Below are 9,432 nucleotides of genomic sequence, written 5' to 3' on the forward strand. Positions count from 1 at the left end.
GGGCTCCAGGAAGTAGCTAGAACAACGTGGCCTCAATTCCTGGAGGTTCCTCCGCTGACCCACACCCTCGACATCATCTTATCATGTGGTAGAGGGAGGAGGCTGGTCTCCCTCTTATACTCAGCTATGCGACAGGATTCGACCCCACCGACCGCCCCGTCCTGGGCGGCCGGGGAGGCAGACTTAGGATTGACCCTGGAGCCGGGACCGCGTAAACGAATTGGCCTCCTGACCCGAAAAGTCTTGTGTAATGCACGATTCAAGTTAATCCACTTTAACTTTGTCCACCGTACCTATATGTCCCCGGTCTCACTGAATCGCATCTCTGCGGATAGACGACACAATTGCCCTAAGTGTGGAGCCGAGAGAGCCGGGTTCTTTCATCTGGCCTGGGAGTGCCTGCTGGTTGGTAGCTTTTGGAGGGAGGTGGTGGACCATATTGGCCGTGCTACAAAACTCCGGATTGCTCTGGATCCTCTCCATTGTCTCTTGGCACTGGTACCCAAGCCCAAAAAGAGGAACCTGTCCTAAAAGTTTTTACAATTATTACTGGTGTTGGCAAGACGGTGTGTGGCTATAACCTGGATGGGTATGCCCAGACGTGGGTCCCTTGCTCACTTTGCCACTGGATTCAAGATAGCCTGGCTGATGAGGGTTATGAACCCAAAACCGGTCTCAGGATGCTTGTTTCTGGTCCTGGGGAGACATGGCTTGGCAGTTCGGGCTGAACTGTTGCCATGAGGCACAGGGTCAGACTGATTTGCATATGGCCATGTCTGGACTGGGGTGGCTGAGTGAGCTAAAGAATGATGATTGATTAAACCCCGATCAGTTGACTGGGGGTTAGTGCTTGCAATGTTCAACCCTCCGTCCATCATCCCCTTTGGTTTTGCGAAGGAGAATCGAGATCAGAGGTGCTGGCGGAGCACTTTGTCAAAAGAATCGAGGTATGCTGAGGGAGAAGTATCGATTACCCAGTCGGGGTACCAAATTGGCGTAGAGAGGGGTGTGACGCTGGCGTTGCACTAGTGAAGGTTACCTGTCCTGATCTGCAACTGTCCTGTCCCGTTGGCACCTGATTAGTCGGGAGCCTTTCTTTGTCCCAGCCCATGGCCAGTGTTGGTCCTCACATCATTCTAGGTAAATATAATCCATGTGGTGTGTCCTTGTGCTATTTCTCTTTCTCACCCTTCCCAGGTACTAATGTCTAAAGGTGTTACTATAATTTCTTGCAGACTCTATGTCTTATTGATTATATTCTTACTTGTAGAATTTCTGGTCACTTTGTTGTGGCCACTGACTCATCAAAATTTTGCATAGATAAAGTGTTTAAAACTTCTCCCGCGTCTGTGGTTATTACAGGAAAGGTACATTTTTAAATTGCTACCTATTATGCTAACTCCCTTTTCGATCCCTAGGACGTATAGCATAGGTGACAAAGGTTTGGTAAGTCATGGTGTACAGGTATAAATCCTAAGAAAATAAAAATCCTGATAGGCAGTAAGTAGAAGCAGGATTACCGGTTCAAGGTGTGAATATTTATGGGCCCAGGTGAGTATGATTAATTGAGATGGTAATGCTGCACGCCATTCTATCTTTTATACAGACTTCAACCTGGGGACTTTGTCTTTCTTCAAGTTGGTCTCACTGCTTCATCAATTCGATCAGCATTTAATTATTCATCACTATCTCCACTTATTTCTAAATTCTCGAAATCTTCAAGAATTACATATGTCCATTCAGGACCTTTGAATTTATTATTCAGTCTTTGTAATTTTGGACTTCTCCTTCTTGGCTTTTCAGTGGACCGTCCAGATTGACTTGTTACTTCATTTACTTGATCCAGTTATTCACTTATTTTCTTAAGGCGATATTTCAGTCTCCTAATAATACCAGGCCAAGTATCACCTTTCCTAAGTCTCTTAGCTGGCAATGTGCTTTTAACTCCTTCAAGTGCTCTTTTATTTTCATTAATTTGTGGCACAACTTGATTATTTCTGTCTTCTGAATTCCTCTCTCTCTGACTTTGTCCAGGGATTATTACCTTAGCTATTTTTGCCTGGGTGTATTCTTTTTATTTTTATCTGGCCCTGTTCAGGATCTGCTTTGATTTGGCTTTGTTCGTCTTCTTCTTGAACTTGTTTTTCTTTTCCTAACTGGTCCTGCTCAGGTATTTTAATTTATTGTTTTTCTTCTGCCTGGGTGTTTTTTCTAAATGCTATCTATCCCTCCTCAGACTTGTGGATGTTGCTATTATTTTCTTTTGTCTGAGTACATTGCTCTTTCCCTATCTGGTCTTCCTCAGATTCAGTGTTAGCTTTATTTTCTTTAATCTGAGTATGTTCTTCTAATCCTGTTTCATCCTCACTATCACTCTGTCTCTCTAATCGAGTTTGACTTCTTGTTCTCACAATAAAATCAGGTATATCCACTAATGGGATCCAGTCATCCTGACTAGTGCTAGGTTGTTCTTGTTCAGCTACCTCAGGATCTGTTTCTCGTGATCCTTCAGCTGTACAACCGTCAGCCACCTCAACTGTTTGAGTTTGTTGTGGATCTACTTCGTCAGGTTCTGGCACTCTTTTGGTATGGCTTGCATGAATCCAATTAGGCAAGCCTGCACATTTTACAGCTGTGGTTGAAACCAATATAACCTGATGTGGCTTTTCCCACTTTGGTGCTAGGCACGATTCTCGAGTGTGGTTTTTCACTACTACCCAGTCACCAGGATTCAGATCATGCGCAGGGTTCAGCTGCCTGGTATCAGTGTCTTCTCCAACCTGGTGAGAGATAGAACGCACTTGGTCAGCCAACTTTTTGCAATACTCCAAAACCAAATCATCAGATATATTCAACAGCTTGTGTCCTGATATACATGCCTGCCTCATTGCCCTTACCATGAGTATTTCATGGGGACTCCAGCCTGCTTTTTGTGTGGTATACTTCTGAGTCCTATCAAAACAAGAGGTAAAGCATCAGCCCACTCCAGTGGGATGGATGCACAGACTTTTCCCAGTCTTTACTTTATTGCGCCATTCAATTGTTCTACCACTCCAGAAGCCTCTGGGCAGTCGAATTATTTCATTATTAAAATGAGACCCTCTATCCGATTCAATTGTTACTGGATAAACAAATGAGGTATAAGTTCTCTCAACAAAAGTTTGGTCACTGTTAAGCTGTCATTCCTTCTGGTAGGGTAGACTTCCACCCACTTTGAAAATAAAAAAATTATGACAAGTACATATTTTAGTCCTTGACAGACTGGTAACTGAATCAAATCTATTTGAAGTCTTATAAATGGACCTTCTGCTTTTCCAATTTTTCCTGCCTGGGTTCATTTGTTGACAAATTAAACATCTCTGGCAAAGACTCTCTGCGACATTCCTGAACCATGCATTGAACCAATCTTGTCTGAAAAGTCTAATCATAGCAGCTCTACCTATGTGAGTGTCTCCGTGGTACATTCTAGCCATGGGTGCAAGCATACAATCAGGCAACACTGGTCTTCCATCTAGGTAAATCCATACACCATCGTCAGCCCTTCTCTGACAACTTATTTTCTCCCATTCTTCTTTCTCTTTTTGGTCTGCTTCATTCTGTAAGTCTCTCACTTCTTTCTATGTCCCTACACCTTTAAGTGGCATAAGTTAGCAGCTGATTCCATATGCTTGAATTTTCTTATTTAATGCTATTTTGTATTTTGCACAATGTTGGGCAACTTGGTCAGCATAACGATTGCCAGCTGTCACCTTATCATTTCTAGACTGGTGAGCAGCACACTTGACCACAGCCACTTCTTTTGGCAATTGAATTGCTTCAATTAATTTGTTTATGAAATTTTCATTTTTAATAGGGGTTCCTGAAGAAGTTATGAAATCACTCTGCATCCAGAGCTGGCCAAAGTCATGCACAACCCCCTAACCATACCGGATATCTGTGTAAATGGTTGCTCTCAATTTTCCCCAATTTTGCAAGCTGTAATTAAAGCTATCAATTCGGCTACTTGTGCTGACTTGACTCCTGGTAAATAGGATGCTTCGACAATTCCAGCCAATGTGCACACGGCATAAGCAACACTCAATCCTCCTTCCTCATGACGCATGCATGAGCCATCAACATAAAGTTCATGTTTTGCATTCTGTAAAGGTTCTTCCTGTATGTCTAGTTGAAGTTTTGTACTCATTTCAATGACATCAAGACATTCATGTTCGACTTCATCTTTTACCTCTTCACAATGTGGATCTGGCAACAAGGTTGCTGGGTTCAATACTGTACATGTGTCTACATTCTCAGCCCCTAATATGATTCGCTCATATTTAGTCAATCGACTAGGCGTAAGATACTGAGGGGCAGATTTACAAGCCCCTTGCTCCACTTTTGTGTCTCTTTTAACATAGGAAAAGTGACGCAAAAGTGGCGCAAAGAGCTTGTAAATCTGCCCCTGAGTTCGGGTTCTTGTCAGTAGAATTACAACTGAGTGTGGAACATACACTTTTACAGGATGTCCCATTACAATGGATTCACTTTGTTTCAGACTCATACACGTTGCAGCTACAGCTTTTAAACACCCGGGCAGAGCAGATGCCACTGGGTCCAAAGTAGCAGAAAAGTAAGCCACAGGACGTTGCATTAATCAATGTCTCTGTGTCAGGACTGAAAGTGCACAGTTATCTCTCATGTCACAGAATAATGCTAACTCTTTCGAGTAATCTGGCATACCAAGAGCAGGTGCTTCACATAAACAGTTTTGTAGTTTTATAAAAGCTGTCATGCTTTCATCATCCCATCCTACTGGATCCTTTGCTTGTTTCTTGGTCATTTGGATCAATGGTTTAGCTAGTACTGCAAATCCCACAATCCATTGCTTGCAATAACCTACAACTCCAAGAAACATTCTTATTTCTTTTTGGGTCTGTGGTAGCTGCATATGTGGTATGACAATTTTGTTAATTTTTCTCAAATCTTGGACTACCCTATATTTCCCGTTAGGTTTCAATATGCAAATTATGGGTTAATTACAAGTGCTACTCATTATTTCTTTTAGAATGCCTTGCTCAACCAATCGATCAATTTCAGCTGCAACTCCTGCTTTAATTTCTGGGCTCATTTTGTACTGTTGAGTATTTGGATAAACTGCACCTTCCTTTACAGTTATCTTTATTGGATCTACATTTGCCATTAATCCTACTTCTTTCCTGGTAAAATCCCATACATCAGGATTTACCGTATCTTGGACCTCTTCAGGTAACTTATCTGGGGTCATCAGTGTAGGTTCGTCATTTACTTCTGTTCCCTGTTTTGCTAACATCATTTTATATACTCCATCTCCATCTGGAGTTTGAATTGCAACACCATCCAGTGTGCAGAATGTTGTGCAGTTAAATTTGCATAGGAGATCCCTTCCTAACAGATTTACGGGGCTTAAGTCGCACACCACAAACGAATGCATTTCTCTAAAGTTGCCAATACATACTTCCATTGGTTCGTTAATTGGTGTCCTAATTTGTTTATTAGAAAGGCCTACAACTTGGATCAACTCTCCCGAGAGGGTAGGTTGGGGATGTCTGCTGTTCTCACAGTAGAACGGATAGCACCAGTGTCAAAAAAGAAGGTGATGTAATTTCCTTCAACTCTACCATCTACGTAGGGACCTGACGGATCTACCGGCAAGGATGCACCAAGTATGCATTCATCTTCCTCCCCTCTCAGGCACCGTCATTGTTCATAGTTTTCAAAGAATGTATCCTGTAAAAGAAACTGTGGAGATACTGTTTTTCTGATTCTGTATGTTTACAACCTGCTGTGGTTGACTCATTAACACCTCATTCTGTGTCTGTGGATTTAAATTTTGATTTTGGATAATATTATTCTGTTTAAGCTTACACTCGTTTTTCCAATGCCCCAGTTTTCCGCACCTGTTACAAGGAAACTTTTTCTTTGCTTCTTCTCTGCTCATACGCCCTTTAGGTTTGCCCCCACTATTTTCACCCTTACCATGATTTTTCCCTTGATTTTCTGCCTGTTTACTTAACTGAAGCTGTTGCTGTTCTGCTAACTTAACTTGGGCCCACATTACTTTTTCTTCTAATTTCTTTTGTCTATTGTCAATCTCCTGCCCACAGTAATTTGCATATTTAAGGATATCATCAATAGGCTTCGCTTGCCAGCATAACATGTGCTGTTTAATCATTTGCGATATTTCCAACCTCAAGCCAGACACAAAGTTATACACAAAATGAGTCATGTCTTTGTTTTCAATGTTTTCAAACCTGCTGTACTATTTGAACACCTGTAAGAGACGTTCATAATATGCATGTACTGATTCGTCCTAATTTTGGGTGGTTCTATCTATTTTCATCCAATCAGTTTCCATTGGGGGAATCTTCTCTTCAGGAAGGTGATTACCTGATGATATTTCTTCATTACCTCTTCTGATGGGGCTCCTGTCTTTGCATCTCTTGGGTATTCATCAGTAGGCTAATCTACTGTAATTTTACATTCTGCCCATAAATCAGTAGGAACGACAATGTCAAATAAAGCATCTAGATTCTTCAACAAAACTTTTGAAACCTTCACAATCCTTTCAACTTGCCTGTACCATTCTACTGGTTTTTCTCTAAGCTTAGGAAAATCATTTGTCTATGGCAAAATATCCTGTCTGGTCCATGGGACACGCACATACCCTCCTCCTGGAACTTCTCTCATTTAGGTACAAACTTTCAACCTTTTCTGTTTCTTTCATTAGATACTCAGCTGTTGTTCGATTTGCCTGTGCTTCTTCCTTTTTCTTTGCCCATCTCCTTTTCCACCTATCTAAATCTCCCCATTTTTGCAATAATGTCAACAATTCTTTTATCTGTAATTTCCTTCCTGACACATTCATGTTTTCTAAATCTTTGTCTGAGAAGTCTGCTCTATACGGTTTCTGTAATACTTTGCATCTCCCTATATCGACGCCCATTTCTGAAGCCAAATTCATTAATTTTTCATGAAATATTTTCATATTTCGAGTGATGCTTCTGCATATGAATAAGAACTCTTCTTCACTGAAAGTATTTAATCTTTCTATTCCTACGTTTCCAGCAATCATTTTTCCTAATTCTACTCTTAATGTAAATATATCCAATATCTTTGGCTTTGTTTTTGGCTTTTCTATTTCTCGTGCTCATCTTTCTATTTCTTCTGGGGTAACTACAGTGGCACTTTTTGTTCCAGTGGGTGTTTCAATTTTTACTTCTTTTGAGCATTCAGGTGCGTCTTTTCTGAAGGAATCATTTAATGGCTCTCTTATTGGCAAATCCATTAGAGAAATTATCGATGCACACTCACTTGCCTGATTGTCAATTATTATTTTTTCCTTTCTAGTTTGTGTTCTCGGTGTGGTCATAACAGGAGTTTTGGGACAGTTTGGCTTATACCCATATAAGGGAACAACAGAACCTATAGTCACTGGTATCGTTAGTGCTCCTTGTCTTGAAATACTCTTTCTAGTGTGGTCTCATGCACTATCTGTGGAACCAAAGTTTTTTTTTAGATACGGGGCACTAGGTGCAACTCTATAAAACTCTTCTTGATAAGGTGAATGAATGAATATAAAATGTATAGAGCGCTAACTTAGCCCAAGGGCGTCAAGGCGCTATCAGCAGAACAATATGCAAGCAGGAGAAGACGTACTCAGACAAACTTCTAAGGAAACAGTCAGGTCTTTAAAACCTTTTGAAAAAGAGAGTATGATTGTTGCCCCAAAATTTCCCCAGGGAGGGAATTCCACCATTTGACCGCGGCAATTGAGAAGACTCTCCTGTCCCATCTCACCCTTTTAAACCTAGGAACAGTGAGGAGGTGTTTGCTTGCTGACCTGAGTTTCTTAGTGGGAGCATAGTGTTGAAATAAAACTTTAATGCCATCACGACCCAGACCGTAGTAAGCATTGTGAATGAGGCAGAGGGTTTTGAACATAATTCTGCGGTCCATACGGAGCCAATTCAAAGAAAGAAGATAAGCTGAGACTGAATTGTATTTAGGCAAGTCCATCACCAGCATGGCAGCGGCGTTCTGCACCAGCTGCAGGCACCGCAACAGTCCCTTGTTAATGCCCAAATAAAGGGCACTACAATAGTCCAATCTGGACACTATAAGCGCAATGACAACTTATTTGCATCACCACCCCCTTTTGTACCGCTTTTGGCCGCCATAAGTGTGGCAGGGTATGCTCAGACGTGAGTCCCTTGCTCACTGTGCCACTGGATTCAAGCAAGCCGGGCTGAAGACGGCTGGAATGCCAGAAACCGGTCCTCGGAAGCTTGTTTCCGGTCCAGGGAAGACATGACTTGGCAGTTTGGGCTGCACTGTTCCCATGAGGGACAGGGTCAGACTGATTTGCATATAGCCATGTCTGAACTGGGGTGGCAGAGTGGGCTAAAGAACGGTGATGGATTAAACCCAGATCTTTTGACTGGGTGTGAGTGTTTGATTGATTCAGATGCTCCGTCCATCACCACCCCCTTTTGTACCGAACTTGTTTGCATGAGGCAAATGAAAGAAACTGCGCGATCTTCCTTATAAGCCTGATTAGTCCAAAACAGGTAGCCACCATCCTGCTAATCTGCAGATTCAAAGAAAGGGAATTGTCCACCAAAACTCCCACGTTTTTTCCATGGGAGACGGGACTTGGGCAAGTGACCAGAGAGTCAGGCCACCACTCCCCGGACCAAATGTCCAACTTGTCCCCAAAAATAGGAACCTCTGTCTTCTCGCCATTTAATGTCAGATTGTTTTGCACCATCCATGAAGAAACTGCTTGCATCCAATTTTTAAAATTGCGGGTGGAGTCACCGATGTTATGAGTGATGGACACCATTATTTGCGTGTCATCGGCGTACGATAATACATCCAAACCAAAAGATTTTATCACCTTTGCCAGCGGGGCAACATAAATTTTAAATAGCGTAGGGCTCAGGCAAGAGCCCTGAGGCACTCTGCATAATAGGGGAGATGGATCCGAAAAGAAATGTCCCAGTTTCACTGTTTGAGTCCGCTCACTAAGGAAAGAAGCCCTAAAGCTGAGCCCCCAATCCCTAGCTCCCTGAGACGCTCGACAAGTCTCAGTGGGGATAAGGTATCAAAAGCTGTGGTAAGATCAAGTAAAATTAGTACGGTGGTATGACCTGCATCCACCTGTGTACGAATGTTGTCAAAAACCGCAGTGAGAGCAGTTTCTGTGCTATGACAGCTTCTGAACCAGTGTTGTGAACCATCAAGGATTTGATGGTCCCTCAAATAGAAACTCAGATGGGAATTCAAGTGAGATTCTAAAATCTTCGCTGGGACAGGCAAGAAGGAAATGGGACGATAATTTTTCAGTTCCATCGGTCCAATGAGGGCTTTTTTAGAAGTGGCCTAAACACTGCCGCCTTCCATACCAGGGGATAT

Source organism: Lissotriton vulgaris, chromosome 4_1 (genome assembly GCF_964263255.1).
Source record: "Lissotriton vulgaris chromosome 4_1, aLisVul1.2, whole genome shotgun sequence".
NCBI classification, from domain to species: Eukaryota; Metazoa; Chordata; class Amphibia; order Caudata; family Salamandridae; genus Lissotriton; species Lissotriton vulgaris.